The following is a 17,927-nucleotide window of genomic DNA, read 5'->3' as shown; positions in this document are numbered from 1 at the left end:
AGTATTGCACACCTTGTGCTTTTGGGCACTCCAGTGATGTTGCAGCTCTGAAATATGGCCAAACTGGTGGCAAGTGGCATCTTGGCAGCTGCACGCTTGACTTTTCTCAGTTCATGGGCAGTTATTTTGCGCCTTGGTTTTTCCACACGCTTCTTGCGACCCTGTTGACTATTTTGAATGAAACGCTTGATTGTTCGATGATCATGCTTCAGAAGCTTTGCAATTTTAAGAGTGCTGCATCCCTCTGCAAGATATCTCACTATTTTTGACTTTTCTGAGCCTGTCAAGTCCTTCTTTTGACCCATTTTGCCAAAGGAAAGGAAGTTGCCTAATAATTATGCACACCTGATATAGGGTGTTGATGTCATTAGACCACACCCCTTCTCATTACAGAGATGCACATCACCTAATATGCTTAATTGGTAGTAGGCTTTCAAGTCTATACAGCTTGGAGTAAGACAACATGCATAAAGAGGATGATGTGGTCAAAATACTCATTTGACTTATAATTCTGCACTCCCTGTAAGTATAACGTAGGTGGCGGCGGTGTGCGGTCAGCAGATTAGGGGTTAGCATTAGACCCTTTCCTGACTGACTCTAAATACCAGCGGTAGCCCAAAACCAGCGTTAGGAGCCCCTAACGCTTGTTTTGACGGCTAACGCAGAACTCTAAATCTAGGCGATTATTAACACAAATTGAAATAAGGTGATGTGAAACAGGTGAGGCAATCATATAATCATAGTATATAAGTAGCCTCCAAAAAAGGCCTTGTTTTTCAAGAGCAAAGATGTGTTGAGGCTTGCCAATCTGCCAAAAGATTTGACAGCAAATAATCCAACACTTTGAGAACAATATTCCCCAAAGACAATTCAGTAGGATTTGGGGTATTTCACCTTCTACAGTGCACAATATAATTAAAAGATTCAAGGAATCCGATCAAATCTCAGTGCATAAAAGGCAGGACTGAAAACTACTTTTGAATGCGCATGAGCTCCCATCCTTCAGACATCACTGTCTCAAAAACCGTCATGAGTCTGTAATAGATATCCTGAAATGGTCTTGGGAATACTTTAGTAAACTTTTGTCAGTCAACACCATTCGCCGCTTCATCCACAGATATAAGTTAAGGCTTTATTATGCAAAGCAGAAGCCAAACATCAACACTGTCCAGAAGTGCTGCCAACTTCTCTTGGCTCAGTCTCATCTCAGATGGGCAGTAGCACAGTGGAATTGTGTTTTGTGGTCCGACAAGTTAATATTTTCAATAGTTTTTGGAAAAAACAGCTGTCGTGTTCTCCAGGCCAAAGAGGAAAAGGACCATCTAAGCTGTTATCAGCGTCAGGTCCAAAAGCCAGCATCTGTCATGGTATGGGAGTATACACACAGAGAGAAGCACACTCACAGCAAAGAACAACCAGCTCAATACTATTGTTAGCCTGTTCTATGGCGTTTTACCACCTGGGTGCAGCTTCTTTTAGCCCAGTAATGCTTTTCACAGAGTAGAACTTTCCTGTAGTATATCAGTCTGATACCGATTATTACGATCAGTCCAGTGCCAAAATATCAGGCAATTCCTCTCTGAGCAAGGAACACAGCAACCCCAGATGATCATTTCGGCCTTCATTGGGCCTCGTCTGTGAGGTGTAGCCATATTCCTCTTAGCACACTGAGCAAGGAGTCCACGTCTGGTATGGGAGTATGTCAGTTCCCATGGCATGGGTAACTTGCACATCTGTGAGGGCACCATTAATGCAGAAAGATATGTATACATTTTGGAGCAACATATGCTGCCATCCAGAAGTCATCTTTTCCAGGGACATCCCTGCATTTTTCAGCAGGACATCGCCAAATCACATTCTGCCAGAATTACAAGCACAAGGTTGCGTAAGCAGAGAGTGCGGGTGCTAGCATGGCCTGACTGCAGTCCTGACCTGTCTCTGATTGAGAATGTTTGGTGCATTATGAAGCGCAAAATAAGGCAACAAAGGCCATGTACAGTTGCGCAGCTGAAGACATGCATAATGGATGAATGGGGGAAAATTCTGCTTGCTAAACTTAACCAACTGGTGTCTTCAGTGCCCAAATGCTTAATAAGTGTTATTAAAAGAAAAGGTGATGTTACACAGTGGTAAACAGTCAACTGTCCCAACTTTTTTGAACTGTGTATTAGTCATTAGAAATGAAATGAGTGTATATTTTTAAAAATACATTAAAGGGACAGTTTACTCCCCTTTAATTTGTTCTCAATGATCCACTTTACCTGCTGGAGTGTATTAAATTGTTTACAAGTATTTCCATTAACCTTATATTGGCATTTGAATTAGTTTATTTAGTCGGTGGTATCCCCACCTATTCTAAAAAAAAAATGCCTGGAGACCAAGCTGTGTTAACACAGCCAGTAGAAGAAATTACACTCCCAGTGGGTTATAGAAGAGATAAGGTAAAACATTTTTAATTTTCTATTGTTCTCTCCAAGTATTGGTGATTGGTTTATGGGCAGATATAAGATAAAGAAGCAGGTATATGTACACAATGTGATAAAGTAATGATATCTGATTATATCTGATTAAACCTTGCCCAAGCCTAATATCCTTTAAGAGATCCCTCTCTACATATCTCAAAACAGAATGCACCTGTCATTGTTGATTATATATTTCTTACCTGTTCTATGTAACATTTTTGCATCTATTGTGTATTATTATTGTTTTTGAATTTTATTGTACCCTATTGTATCAATGCAATGTTTTGTGGACCCAGGACATACTTGAAAATGAGAGAAATCTCAATGTATCCTTCCTGGTAAAATATTTTATAAATAAATAAATGTACCTACAATCTCAACCCATTTTATTAGGTTGTGACTTCAAAACACAAAATCAGCTAATTCATACACACAAATAAGCCTTAAAAAAGTAAATCTCATACGGCGAGATTACGAGTTTTGCGTTAGCCTTAAAAAGCAGCGTTGAGAGGTCCCAACGCTGCTTTTTATCTAACGCTGGTATTACAAGTTTGGCAGGTAGAGGCTCACCGCTCACTTTTCTTCCGCGACTCGAGGCTACCGCAAATCCCCTTACGTCAATTGCGTATCCTATCTTTTTAATGGGATTTTGCTAACGCTGGTATTACAAGTCTTGGAAGAAGTGAGCGGTACAGCCTCTACCTCCAAGACTCCTACCGCATATAAAAGTCAGTAGTTAAGGCATGAAATATTGCACACTGCTAAACTTAATGCTAAACCTTTTAACGCCACATACGACCCAGGCCGACTGATAACGGGTTAACAAGCACGCTGATGACAGCGTAGAATTGTCCCTTAGCAGGCGTAAAACATGTAACTCTAATTAGTCTGCACTCTCAATGTCTCCTCCTTCGGTACCTTTTGCATAAACAAAGGGACAATCTTTTCTGGTACTTCCCCCTCAGTTTCTATAACATTATTTTACAACACTGGATTAAGGAACTACCATTATAGCTGCATCCCAAAAGTTGCATTACAGCCTGGATTGCTTGTACTCACCCCAACTCCCTCATGGCCCCCATCTTCTCCCCTTTATACCGTGTCTATTTTAACCAGCACCAACTCATAACCGACAATAATGTCATCCCTACATGGACTGGTTTTCACTTAATATTTTTCTACAACACTCAGGTATTTGACTTGCAAGCACTTATAGAATTGTTTGACCAACCCCGTGTTTCTGTCTGTCCTAGCTTTTGATATTTCACACACTTGTTTTGCAGTAAGATGTATATTTTCATACTTCTGGGGGGGGGAGATGGGGGTTATGTGTTTGTTTATGTCTTTGTCTTTTTGTTTTATGTTAGTTAGTTTGTTGTTATCTAGTTTGTTAGGTTTAAATTAATATAAAAAATTAAGAGGTGCAGGTGCAGTGGGAGATAACAATCAGCTGATGTTGATATAGCCCTTACTGCATCGATGGATCTATGTTATAACACTGTTCTAATCGTAAACTAGCAGATTACATATGTGCCATACGTTATGAAAATGAGCTGTTAACCCTCTTTGTATTCTCTGATAACAACTGTATCAGTAATGACATTGTATCGATACTCAACAAGTTGTGCTTAATTCATGATATGAAATGTAATCTCGCTGTGATCTGACATGTCAATGTATGCATCTAACTCATTGTACCTGTAAATCTTTAATAAAAAGATTTTTTTTTTAAAAAAGTCAGTAGTTAAGAGTTTTATGGGCTAACGCCGGAACATAAAACTCTTAACTAAAGTTCTACGATGTACACTAACACCCATAAGCTACCTATTAACCCCTAAACCGAGGCCCCAACACATCGCAAACACTATAATAAAAATTATTAACCCCTAATCTGTCGACCGGACATCGCCACCACCTACATTATACCTATGAACCCCTAATCTGCTGCCCCTAACATCGCCGACACCTACATTATATGTATTAACCCCTAATCTGCCGCCCCCAATGTCGCCGCCACCTACCTACAATTATTAACCCCTAATCTGCCGACCGGACATCGCCGCCACTATAATAAATGCATTAACCCCTAAACCGCCGCACTCCCGCCTCACAAACACTATAAAATTTGTTAATAACCCCTAATCTGCTGTCCCTAACATCGCCGCCACCTACCTACAATTATTAACCCCTAATCTGCCGCCCACAACGTTGCCGCCACTATAATAAGTTATTAACCCCTAAACCTAAGTATAACCCTAACACCCCCCTAACTTAAATATAATTTAAATACATCTAAATAAAATAACTACAATTAAATAAATTATTCCTATTTAAAACTAAATACTTACCTGTAAAATAAACCATAAGATAGCTACAATATAACTAATAGTTACATTGTAGCTATCTTATGATTTATTTTTATTTTACTGGCAACTTTGTATTTATTTTAACTAGGTAAAATAGTTATTAAATAGTCATTAACTATTTAATAACTACCTTGCTAAAATAAGTACAAAATTACCTGTAAAATAAATCCTAACCTAAGTTACAATTACACCTAACAGTACACTATCATTAAATAAATTACCTAAACTACCTACAATTAATTACAATTAAATACAATAAACTAAATTACGAAAAAAACAAACACTAAACTAAAAAAAAATAAACACTAAATTACAGAAAATTTTAAAAAATTACACCTAATCTAATCCCCCTAATAAAATAAAATAAAAAAAAATAAAAAAAATTCCCTACCCTACACTAAATTACAAATAGCCCTTAAAAGGGCCTTTTGCGGGGCATTGCCCCAAAGTAACCAGCTCTTTTACCAGCCCTTAAAAGGGCTTTTTGCGGGGCAATGCCCCAAAGTAATCAGCTCTTTTACCTGTAAAAAAAAGAAATACAATACCCCCCCAACATTACAACCCACCACCCACACACCCCTACTCTAAAACCCACCCGATCCCCCTTAAAAAAAACTAACACTACCCCATTGAAGATCACCCTACCTTGAGCTGTCTTCACCCAGCCGGGCAACAATGGGGCAGAAGAGGACATCCGGACCGGCACAAGTCTTCATCCGATCCGGCCAGAAATCTTTATCGAATCCGGGCAGAAGAGGTCCTCCAAGCGGCAGAAGTCTTCATCCAAGCGGCATCTTCTATCCTCAATCAATTGGAGGTTTTTTTAAGGGGGGATCGGGTGGGTTTTAGAGTAGGGGTGTGTGGTTTTTTTTACAGGTAAAAGAGCTGATTACTTTGGGGCATTGCCCCGCAAAAAGCCCTTTTAAGGGCTGGTAAAAGAGCTGGTTACTTTGGGGCAATGCCCTGCAAAAGGCCCTTTTAAGGGCTATTTGTAATTTAGTGTAGGGTAGGGAATTTTATTATTTTGGGGGGCTTTTTCATTTTATTAGGGGGATTAGATTAGGTGTAATTAGTTTAAACTTCTTGTAATTTTTTTTATTTTCTGTAATTTAGTGTTTTTTTTGTAATTTAGTGGGGTTTTTTTTCGTAATTTATTTAATTGTAATTAATTGTAGGTAGTTTAGGTAATTTATTTAATGATAGTGTAGTGTTATGTGTAATTGTAACTTAGGTTAGGATTTATTTTACAGGTAATTTTGTACTTATTTTAGCTAGGTAGTTATTAAATAGTTAATAACTATTTAATTATTCTACCTAGTTAAAATAAATACAAAGTTGCCAGTAAAATAAAAATAAATCATAAGATACTACAATGTAACTATTAGTTATATTGTAGCTATCTTTTGGTTTATTTTACAGGTATTCAGTTTTAAATAGGAATAATTTATTTAATTGTAGTTATTTTATTTAGATGTATTTAAATTATATTTAAATTTGGGGGGTGTTAGGGTTAGGGTTAGACTTAGGTTTAGGGGTTAATAACTTTATTATAGCAGCGGAGACGTTAGTGGTGGCAGATTAGGGGTTAATAAATTTAAGTAGGTGTCTGCGATGTTAGGGCAGGCAGATTAGAGGTTAATAAAAATGACCTAGTGTTTGCGAGGCGGGAGTGCGGCGGTTTAGGGGTTAATACATTTATTAAAGTGGCAGCTATGTCCGGTCAGCAGATTAGGGGTTAATAAGTATAGTTAGGTTGCGGTGACATTGGGGGCGGAAGAATAGGGGTTAATAAATATAATGTAGGGTTCGGCGATGTTGGGGCAGTAGATTAAGGGTTCATAGGGATAATGTAGGTGGCGGCGGTGTCCGGAGCGGCAGATTAGGGTTTAATAAAATAATGTAGGTGTCAGCGATAGCGGGGGTGGCAGATTAGGGGTTAATAATATAATGTAGGTGTCAGCGATAGCGGGGGCAGCAGATTAGGGGTTAATAATATAATGTAGGTGTCAGCGATAGCGGGGGCGGCAGATTAGGGGTTAATAAGTGTAATATTAGGGGTATTTAGACTCGGGGTTCATGTTAGGGTGTTAGGTGCAGACATAAAATTCCTTTCCCCATAGGAAACAATGGGGCTGCGTTAGAAGCTGGACACTGTTTTTTTGCAGGTGTTAGGATTTTTTCAAGCCAGCTCAGCCCCATTGTTTCCTATGGGGAAATCGTGCACAAGCACGTTTTAGCCAGCTTACCGCTGACTTAAGCAGCACTGGTATTACAGTGAGAAGTGGAGCTAAATTTGCTCCACGCTCACTTTTCTGAGGCTAAAGCAGCCATTCAGAAAACTTGTAATACCAGCGTTGTCTTAAGTGAGCGGTGGAAAAAAAAGGCTCGTTAGCACCACAGGTCTTTACCGACAAAACTCGTAATCTGGCAGATACATTTTATACTCTGCTGCTGGTAAAAGAAGTAATTGGAAACACATTAAGGAAAAAACTATTTTATAGTATACTGTCCCTTTAAATTCACAAAGTAAAACATCAAATAATGTGTTAATAATCACCTAGATTACGAGTTTTGCGTTAGAAGCTGTGCGGTGCTAACAAGCATTTTTTTTCTCACCGCTCACTTAAGACAATGCTGGTATTACAGGTTTTTTAAACCCGGCGTTAGCCGCAAAAAGGTGAGCGTAGAGCAGAATTTTGCTCCACATCTCACCTCAATACCAGCGCTGCTTAAGTCAGCGGTGAGCTGGCTGAACGTGCACGAGGAAATACATTTTATGTCTACACCTAACACCCTAACATGAACCCCGAGTCAAAACACCCCTAATATTACATTTTTTAACCACTAATTTGCCGCCCCCGACATCGCCGACACCTGCATTATATTATTAACCCCTAATCTGCCGCTCCGGACACCGCCGCCACCTACATTATCCCTATGAACCCCTAATCTGCTGCCCCCAACATTGCCGACACCTACTTTTTATTTATTAACCCCTACTCTGCCGCCCCCAATGTCGCCGCCACCTAACTAAATTTATTAACCCCTAATCTGCCGCCGCCAACGTCGCCGCCACTATATTAAAGTTATTAACCCCTAAATCTAAGTCTAACCCTAACCCTAACACCCCCCTAACTTAAATATAATTTAAATACATCTAAATAAAATTACTACAATTAAATAAATAATTCCTATTTAAAACTAAATACTTACCTATAAAATAAACCCTAAGCTAGCTACAATATAACTAATTACATTTGTATCTAGCTTAGGATTTATTTTTATTTTACAGGTAACTTTGTATTTATTTTAACTAGGTAGAATAGTTACTAAATAGTTATTAACTATTTAATAACTTCCTAGTTAAAATAAATACAAATATACCTGTAAAATAAATCCTAACCTAAGTTACAATTACACCTAACACTATACTATAATTAAATAAATTACCTAAACTAACTACAATTAATTACAATTAAATTGAATAAACTAAAGTACGAAAGAAAAAAAACACTAAATTACGGAAAATAATAAAATAATTACAAGAATTTTAAACTAATTACACCTAATCTAATCCCCCTAATAAAATAAAAAATCCCCCCCAAATAATAAAAATCCCTACCCTATACTAAATTACAAATAGCCTTTAAAAGGGCTTTTTGCGGGGCATTGCCCCAAAGTAATCAGCTCTTTAACCTGTAAAAAAAAATACAATACCCCCCCCAACATTAAAACCCACCACCCACACACCCAACCCTACTCTAAAACCCACCCAATCCCCACTTAATAAATCCTAAAACTAACCCCTTGAAGATCACCCTACCTTGAGACGTCTTCACCCAGCCAGGCACAAGTGGTCCTCCAGAGGGGCAGAAGTCTTCATCCGATCCGGGCAGAAGAGGACCTCCAGATGGGCAGAAATCTTCATCCAGGCGGCATCTTCTATCTTTATCCATCCGGAGCGGGTTCATCTTCAAGCCAGCCGACGCGGAGCATCCTCTTCTTCCAACGACTCCCGACGAATGAAGGTTCCTTTAAATGACGTCATCCAAGATGGCGTCCCTTGAATTCCGATTGGCTGATAGGATTCTATCAGCCAATCGGAATTAAGAAAGGAAAAAACCTATTGGCTGATCCAATCAGCCAATAGAATTGAAGTTCAATCCTATTGGCTGTTCCAATCAGCCAATAGAATGTGAGCTCAATTCTATTGGCTGATTGGATCAGCCAATAGGATTTTTCCTACCTTAATTCCAATTGGCTGATAGAATCCTATCAGCCAATCGGAATTCAAGGGACGCCATCTTGGATGACGTCATTTAAGGGAACCTTCATTCGTTGGGAGTCGTCGGAAGAAGAGGATGCTCCGCGTCGGCTGGCTTGAAGATGGAACCACTCCACTCTGGATGGATGAAGATAGAAGATGCCGCCTGGATGAAGACTTTTGCCCGTCTGGAGGTCCTCTTCTGCCCGGATCGGATGAAGACTTCTGCCCCTCTGGAGAACCACTTGTGCCCGGCTGGGTGAAGACGTCTCAAGGTAGGGTGATCTTCAAGAGGTTAGTGTTAGGTTTTATTAAGGGGGGATTGGGTGGGTTTTAGAGTAGGGTTAGGTGTGTGGGTGGTGGGTTTTAATGTTGGGGGGGTATTGTATTTTTTTTACAGGTAAAAGAGCTGATTACTTTGGGGCAATGCCCCCAAAAAGCCCTTTTAAGGGCTATTTGTAATTTAGTATAGGGTAGGGATTTTTATTATTTTGGGGGACCTTTTTATTTTATTAGGGGGATTAGATTAGGTGTAATTAGTTTAAAATTCTTGTAATTATTTTATTATTTTCTGTAATTTAGTGGGGGAGGGTTCTTTCTTTAGTTTATTTAATTTAATTGTAATTAATTGTAGAAGTTAGTTTAGGTAATTTATTTAATTATAGTGTAGTGTTAGGTGTAATTGTAACTTAGGTTAGGATTTATTTTACAGGTATATTTATATTTATTTTAACTTGGAAGTTATTTAATAGTTAATAACTATTTAATAACTATTGTACCTAGTTAAAATAAATACAAAGTTGCCTGTAAAATAAAAATAAACCCTAAGATGGCTACAATGTAATTATTAGTTATATTGTAGCTAGCTTAGGGTTTATTTTATAGGTAAGTATTTAGTTTTAAATAGGAATAATTTATTTAATTATAGTAATTTTATTTAGATTTATTAAAAATAGATTTAAGTTAGGGGGGTGTTAGGGTTAGGGTTAGACTTAGGTTTAGGGGTTAATACATTTAATATAGTGGTGGCGACGTTGGGGGCGGCAGATTAGGGGTTAATAAATGTAGGTAGGTGTCAGTGATGTTAGGAACGGCAGATTTGGGGTTAATAAAATGTAACTAGTGTTTGCGAGGCGGGAGTGCGGTGGTTTAGGGGTTAATATATTTATTAAAGTGGTGGCGATGTCCGGTCGGCAGATTAGGGGTTAAAAACTTTAGTTAACTGTTTGCGATGTGGGGGGGGGGCTCAGTTTAGGGGTTAATAGGTAGTTTATGGGTGTTAGTGTACTTTTTATCACTTTAGTTAAGAGTTTTATGTTACGGCGTTAGCCCATAAAACTCTTAACTACTGTAAGGATCAGCAGCTAAATGCTGTTTGTATTGAGCAGCAGTTAGTTGCTGTTAACTCCTAGGTTGATTACTTGTGCTATAATTGGTTTGTTGTCACAAGTAAAAAAGATTGTTTGCTAGTTAGGAAACAAACCCTTAGTCACTTGGGAATAATATTGCCTTGTAAATGATTACCCAGTAATATGAGTTGTACTAATGGGTAGTAAATTAGGCAGATTAGAGAAGAGATAGTTCATATACTTAAATCAGGAGTAAATAGGTTAACTGCAGGAATTCACTGATATATATGAAGCAGAGGTGTGGAGAGGTTGTGGGAAAACCCAGCATAGGTTGTTGGATATCTATTCACAGTGTCAGTGAGTTATGAACTGTTCCCTGCAGGTTTCACAACAGTTAGAACAAGAGCTGAGTAGTTATGCTAAGGTAACTCTTATACAGCGTGCTTAGCGATGTAATTATGCAAAGACATACAATCACTGACATTCAGCACTTAGTCTCTAATATACGGAACCTGTGACCACAGCGGTTGGTTAGTTTGGTGGCGTTGCCGTTCTGCTGCTGATCTGTGTCCTGTGAGCAGGAAAGGCTGGATATCCGAGCAGCGTGAGAGGCTAAGCTGCGTTCCATGGGAGAGAGGTTGCGACAGGCCAGAATAGAGCGTACAGCGTCACACGCTGTGTTGATCCTCTGGTTCAAGCGTAGCTGGTGATTCAGGAGTAGGTGGGGTCAGAGGTTCACTGCGGAGCTGCCGTGACAGCTTATGGCAGTTGGTATCGAAAGCAGTCTCTTAAGTCTGTGAGGGAGAACAGTACAAGTAACTCCCAAAAACATAGAAGAGTTGAAAAGGGCTGGAGACTGTAGTGTAGAAACTTCAGTAAACCAGCAAAGGACCATGGGAGGAGGCTGGTTATATTGGAATGCAGAGAGTGTTAATTGAAACAAAAGGTGGTATGTGGAATTAGGCTGTTATGTTAAAGGTGGAATAGAAGGTTCATGACACATCCCCCCCTCAAAGGGACCTCAAGGAGGTATCAAGGTGCTGGACGATCCGGATGTCGTCTATGAAAGACAGACACCAGACGGGGTGCCGAAAGGTTGGTTGCGGGCTCCCAGGAATCCTCAGATGAATCAAACCCGGCCCAATGGACGAGGTACTGAAGTTGACCATGACATCGTCGCGAGTCCACAATGGAATGTACCTCATACTCGGAATCAGGCGACGGGGAAGCTGGTGTAGGGATAGGCTGGAGGCGAGAGGTATCACAGGGTTTGATGAGTGAGACATGGAATGTCGGGTGGATACGATAGGATGATGGGAGCTGCAGAGTAACAGTAACAGGGTTGCAGACAGCAACAATTGTAAAGGGTCCCACAAAGAGTTTATTAAACTTCTTGCAGGGAGCGGGTATCCTTACATTTTTTGTGGCTAGCCAAACCAAGTCTCCTATTTTATAGACTGGATGTGGCCGATGGCAGAGATCATAAGAGCGCTTTTGAGCAGCTTGTGCTTGTTTGATGTTGTCTTGGATCACCGTGTACGTCTGTTTGATGGAATTAACCACATCGTTAACCTGAGGACAAGGAGTATCAGTGGGAGGTAAGGGATGGAAGCGTGGATGGAGACCAGAATTGACATAAAAGGGGGAGTAGCCTGTAGATGAGTTGCTTGTATTATTGTAAGCAAATTCTGCGTGAGGAAGATAGGATGCCCAAGTATCATGTGCGCTGGAGCAGAAACATCTCAAGTACTTCTCGAGCCATTGGTTGGTCCTCTCACAAAGGCCATTTGTCTGCGGGTGATATGAGGTGGTGAGGTGTTGTTGAATTGAAAGAGATAAGCAGAGATATTTCCAAAATTTGGAGGTAAATTGTGACCCTCTGTCGCTGAGAACAGAAGTTGGGAGACCATGTAAGTGAACCACCTCTTTAATGAACAATTCTGCGGTTTATTGTGCTGTAGGAAGGGAGTCTGTTGGTATGAAGTGAGCCATTCTTGAGAATAGGTCTACTACAACAAAGATGACCATTTTCCCATTAGATCTTGGTAGATCGACTATAAAGTCCATAGACACGCTTGTCCATGGGTATTCAGGAATGGGCAAATTTTGCAATAAACCCAAAGGGAGTTGATGTGAGGGTTTACAGGTCTGGCAAGTGGGGCACGACTTGATATAATTCTTCACTGAGAGTCTCATTGAAGGCCACCAGAAGTATCTTTGTAGGAGATCCAGAGTCTTGTGCACTCCTAAATGTCCAGCGAAAGATGAGTCATGAGTCAAGTGCAAGGCCTTGTTGCGAAGAGATGGAGGTATATAAAATCTAGAGTGGTTACAGAGGATTCCGTTTCCATCTGGTGTAAGGGAATAAGAGGTTTTTGTTGTGTCCAATTGCTGTTGGGATTTTAGTTCTGCAAAATCTTTGGACATGAAACCAATAATGGATGTTTTGGGAATTATGGTTGAGTAGGGTGAGGCTGTATGAGGCTTAACTTCTTTACGTGAAAGTGCGTCTGCCTTACCGTTTCTTGAACCGGGACGGTATGTGATGGTAAATGAGAAGCGATAGAAGTAAAGGCTCCAGCGGAGTTGACGGGCTGAAAGAGTGTGGTTGGTCTGGAGATATTGCAGATTCTTGTGGTCGGTATATATGACTATGGGTTGTTCTGCGCCCTCCAATAAGTGTCTCCACTGGTCGAATGATGACTTAATCGCCAGCAACTCTTTTTCCCCGACGGGGTAATTTAACTCGGCTGGTGTTAAGAGCCTAGAGAAATAACATACCTAATGTAACATGTCCTTTGGTGATGATCTCTGAGATAGTATTGAGCCGATAGCGTATTCAGATGCGTCCACTTCTAATACAAACTGGGCTTTGCTATTCGGTATGTGAAGGATAGGTGAAGTGACGAACAGCGACTTGAGATGATCAAAGGCTTTTTGAGACTGAGGGGTCCATATAAAGGGAGAAGTGGTCTTGGTTAGGTTAGTGAGTGGTTTGGTGATGGCTGCAAAATTCTGGATGAAGCGTCGGTAGAAGTTTGCAAAGCCTAGAAATCGTTGGACTTCTTTTATGTTAGAAGGTCTGGGCCAAGAGGTGATGGCCTTGATTTTACTGTCCTTCATCATTATTTTACTCTTACTGATGCGATACCCCAGGAATGATACTTCTTTAACATGAAAGTGGCAGTTCTCTAGTTTAACGTAAAGTCTACGTGTCTGCAGCCTGGATAACACTTGCCTGACATGTGTGATATGTCCAGAAAAGGTAGAAGAGTAGATCAGGATGTCGTCAAGATAGACCACCAGAAAAGTGTCAAGGATGTCCCTAAAGATGTCATTGATGAAATTCTGGAATGTTGCCGGGGCGTTGCACAGTCTGAATGGCATAACAGTATATTCGAAAAGACCGTATCTGGTCCGAAATGCTGTCAGCCACTCGTCCCCGGCCCTTATTCTAACAAGGTTGTAGACGCCCCTCAGATCTAATTTGGTAAAAATAGTGGCGCCTCTTAACCTCTCAATCAATTCTGGGATGAGAGGCAACGGGTACCTGTTCTTTTTTGTATGCTTATTTAATTCCTGATAATCAATTATCGGGCGTAAGGACCCATCCTTGATCTTGACAAAAAAATATGCCGGCTCCGGCAGGGGAAGTGGAAGGTCGGATAAAACCTTTTTTCAGGTTATCGCTAATATAGGTTTTTAGATGTAGTAGCTCAGGTCTGGAAAGTGGATAAATATGGCCATAGGGGATGGTTGCACCGGGAAGCAGGTCTATGGGGCAATAGTAAGGCCTGTGTGGAAGCAATGACTCGGCCTCTGTTTTATTGAACACATCAGAGAAATCAAGATATTGTGCAGGAATAAGAGAAAAAGTTGTAGAGAGCAAATAAGAATTTGGAAAACAGGTTGCAGTACAGTATGACGAAGAGAAGGAAAGTGTGAGGGTCTCCCAATGAACTGTGGGTTGATGTAATTGGAGCCAAGTGATTCCCAGAATGATTGGGTATATAGGAGATGTAATGATGTCAAAGCTGATGGTCTCAGTGTGACCAGAAGATGATGTGACAAGCAGAGGAATGGTTTGTTGTGAGACAGGACCAGATGCTAAGTGTGAACCATCAATAACTTTGAGAGGTAGAGGTGTGCTTTTAAACAAAAAAGGTATTTTATTAACATCAACTAAACGTGAATCTATAAAGTTGGCACATGCGCCTGTGTCGATGATGGCATTACAGTTTATCCTGTGTCGATCCCACTGCAAAAATAAGGGTATAGTAAGATATGCAGTGGTTGTATTTTTTGTGTGCAAGCAATGCTTCATAATGTGTACCTTACCTAGCTTCTGTTTTAGTAGTTGTGGACACTCCTTAACTGCATGGTCTGCCCCTGCGCAGTACATGCATAAATTTAGTGAACGGCGTCTCGCCTTCTCTTGTGGCGTGAGGGGTCCTCGTAAGAAGCTAATATCCATGGGTTGTTCAGCTGATGAACTAGTACTAGGTGGTGTTGGGAGTACCCTGCGCACAGGGGGATTTGAGGGTTTTTTTTCTTGCCTCCTCTCCCTGAGTCTACGGTCTATGGTAATAGTGAGAGTGTACAATTCTTCTAAGTGATCTGGTATTCCAACCCTGGCAAGTTCATCCTTAATCTCTTCCACTAGACCTAAACGATATTAGTTTTTTAAGGAGACCTCATTCCAGAGGGAGTCTCTGGCGCAGATCTTAAAAAAGGGTGATATATTCCTCTACCGGAGTTTTCAACTGCTTTAAACTTCTGAGTTTACTCTCAGCAGTAATTTGATGGTAGGGGTCATCATAGAGAGATGATAAAGCCTTTAGGAAGGCATCCAGGGAATTTAGGATAGGGTCCTGGGTCTCATAGAATGAGTCTGCCCAGGCCCTGGGTTCACCCCTAAGGTAAGAGAGAATGGTAAGTACCTTGGACCTATCGGTCGCATAAGTCCTAGGCCGTAAGTCAAATAACAATAGGCAGGCATTCCTAAATTGCCGGAAAGAGGAGCGATCTCCAGAAAACTTCTCAGGATATGAGACCTGGGGTTCAGCCTGATGGTCATTCCCAGTGTTTCTGTTTGACAAAACTTCCCTTAAACAGGCTTTGAGGCTCTGGTTTTCAACCTGCAATTCTCTAAAAGCCTGGGTCAGATTGTCCAGCCGCTGGTTAAGGCTGTGTAACTGAGGAGCTATATCTGAGGGCTCCATCTTTCAAATAGGCTGGTTTATTATGTAAGGATCAGCAGCTAAATGCTGTTTGTATTGAGCAGCAGTTAGTTGCTGTTAACTCCTAGGTTGATTACTTGTGCTATAATTGGTTTGTTGTCACAAGTAAAAAAGATTGTTTGCTAGTTAGGAAACAAACCCTTTGTCACTTGGCAATAATATTGCCTTGTAAATGATTACCCAGTAATATGAGTTGTACTAATGGGTTCTTCTCTTCAAGAAGAGATAGTTCATAAACTTAAATCAGGAGTAAATAGGTTAACTGCAGGAATTCACTGATATATATGAAGCAGAGGTGTGGAGAGGTTGTGGGAAAACCCAGCATAGGTTGTTGGATATCTATTCACAGTGTCAGTGAGTTATGAACTGTTCTCTGCAGGTTTCACAACAGTTAGAACAAGAGCTGAGTAGTTATGCTAAGGTAACTCTTATACAGCGTGCTTAGCGATGTAATTATGCAAAGACATACAATCACTGACATTCAGCACTTAGTCTCTAATATACGGAACCTGTGACCACAGCGGTTGGTCAGCCGTTCTGCTGCTGATCTGTGTCCTGTGAGCAGGAAAGGCTGGATATCCGAACAGCGTGAGAGGCTAAGCTGCGTTCCGTGGGAGAGAGGTTGCGACAGGCCAGAATAGAGCGTACAGCATCACACGCTGTGTTGATCCTCTGGTTCAAGCATAGCTGCCGATTCAGGAGTAGGTGGGGTCAGAGGTTCACTGCGGAGCTGCCGTGACAGCTTATGGCAGTTGGTATCGAAAGCAGTCTCTTAAGTCTGTGAGGGAGAACAGTACAAGTAACTCCCAAAAACATAGAAGAGTTGAAAAGGGCTGGAGACTGTAGCATAGAAACTTCAATAAACCAGCAAAGGACCATGGGAGGAGGCTGGTTATATTGGAATGCAGAGAGTGTTAATTGAAACAAAAGGTGGTATGTGGAATTAGGCTGTTATGTTAAAGGTGGAATAGAAGGTTCATGACAACTACTGACTTTTAAATGCGGTAGGAGTCTTGACAGGAGAGGGTCTAACGCTCACTTTCTCCAAGACTCGTAATACTGGCGTTAGGCAAATCCCATTAAAAAGATAGGATACGTAATTGACATAAGTGGATTTGCGGTATGCTCGAGTCGCGGAGAAAAAGTGAGCGGTACACCTGTACCTGCCAGACTCGTAATACCAGCGGGCGTTAAAAAGCAGCGTTGGACCTCTCAACGCTGCTTTTTAACCCTAACGCAAGACTCGTAATCTAGCCAAATGTGTTTTCAATAAAGTACAGGGTGAATTGAATTTTCAAAAGACTCTTTTTGTTTGTTTTTTTGCATTTTCCATACTGTCCCAACTTTTTCCAAATTGGTGTTGTAGATGTGTTTGCATTTTGACAAACTCTTTTAAAGTTAAAGATCAATATCTTAGCATTATTAGTATTGCTGACTTTATTGAATCATTCTGAAGCATTACTTATTGCTTAGGAGATGTTTTGCATGTTATAAGGTCTATACATGTTTTTAAGATTTGCTTGCGAATGGCACATGTTATGCTTTTATGATATTTGGAGTTCAGAAATCATTTCAAATGTCTTTCTTAATCACAAATTGTGTTTCAATGCATTATCAGGTATTTTTTAAATATTGAAATCTTTAAATTTGCAAATTAAATACATTTAGACATATATTTGTTTTATTTTCCACAAATTGCGATTTATTTATTTTTTGTTTAAATGAAAAATGTCTACCTATATTGACAAGGTTTTTTACTTTAATACTCAATAGGTGTCTGGACAGGTCTGCAGAAGCCCTAAAATACAGCCCTGAGAAGGTAGTTACAATTATAATTGCCTGCATCATCCTCCACAACATAGCACAACAGGGGGATTGCTGCACTACATACAAGTGCCCTAAGTCCTTGAAAGAGAGGAGGAACAGAAACACGATGAAGGGGTCAATGTCAGAGACAACATAATTTACAATCACTATACAAGGTAAAATACAGAATGCATCTTTGGGACCACTGCCACTGGGACCACTTTTTGTGTCAGTGAAATGGCAATTGTTGTAAGGTGGCTCATTCTTGGATTTTGATACTAAGAAAACAAAGGTAAACTCTACATGTAGGTGTCTGATGTAGGTCTCTGATATTGGCCGGAAGTGATGACGTGATCTACATCTAGCAATAGGCTATCAGAGGTTAAGTCTACTCAATGGGGTCAATTTAATAAGCAGCGGATGCTGCTTCCAACCCACGT

Source organism: Bombina bombina, chromosome 6 (genome assembly GCF_027579735.1).
Source record: "Bombina bombina isolate aBomBom1 chromosome 6, aBomBom1.pri, whole genome shotgun sequence".
Taxonomy (NCBI): Eukaryota; Metazoa; Chordata; class Amphibia; order Anura; family Bombinatoridae; genus Bombina; species Bombina bombina.
This window is presented reverse-complemented; position numbering follows the sequence as displayed.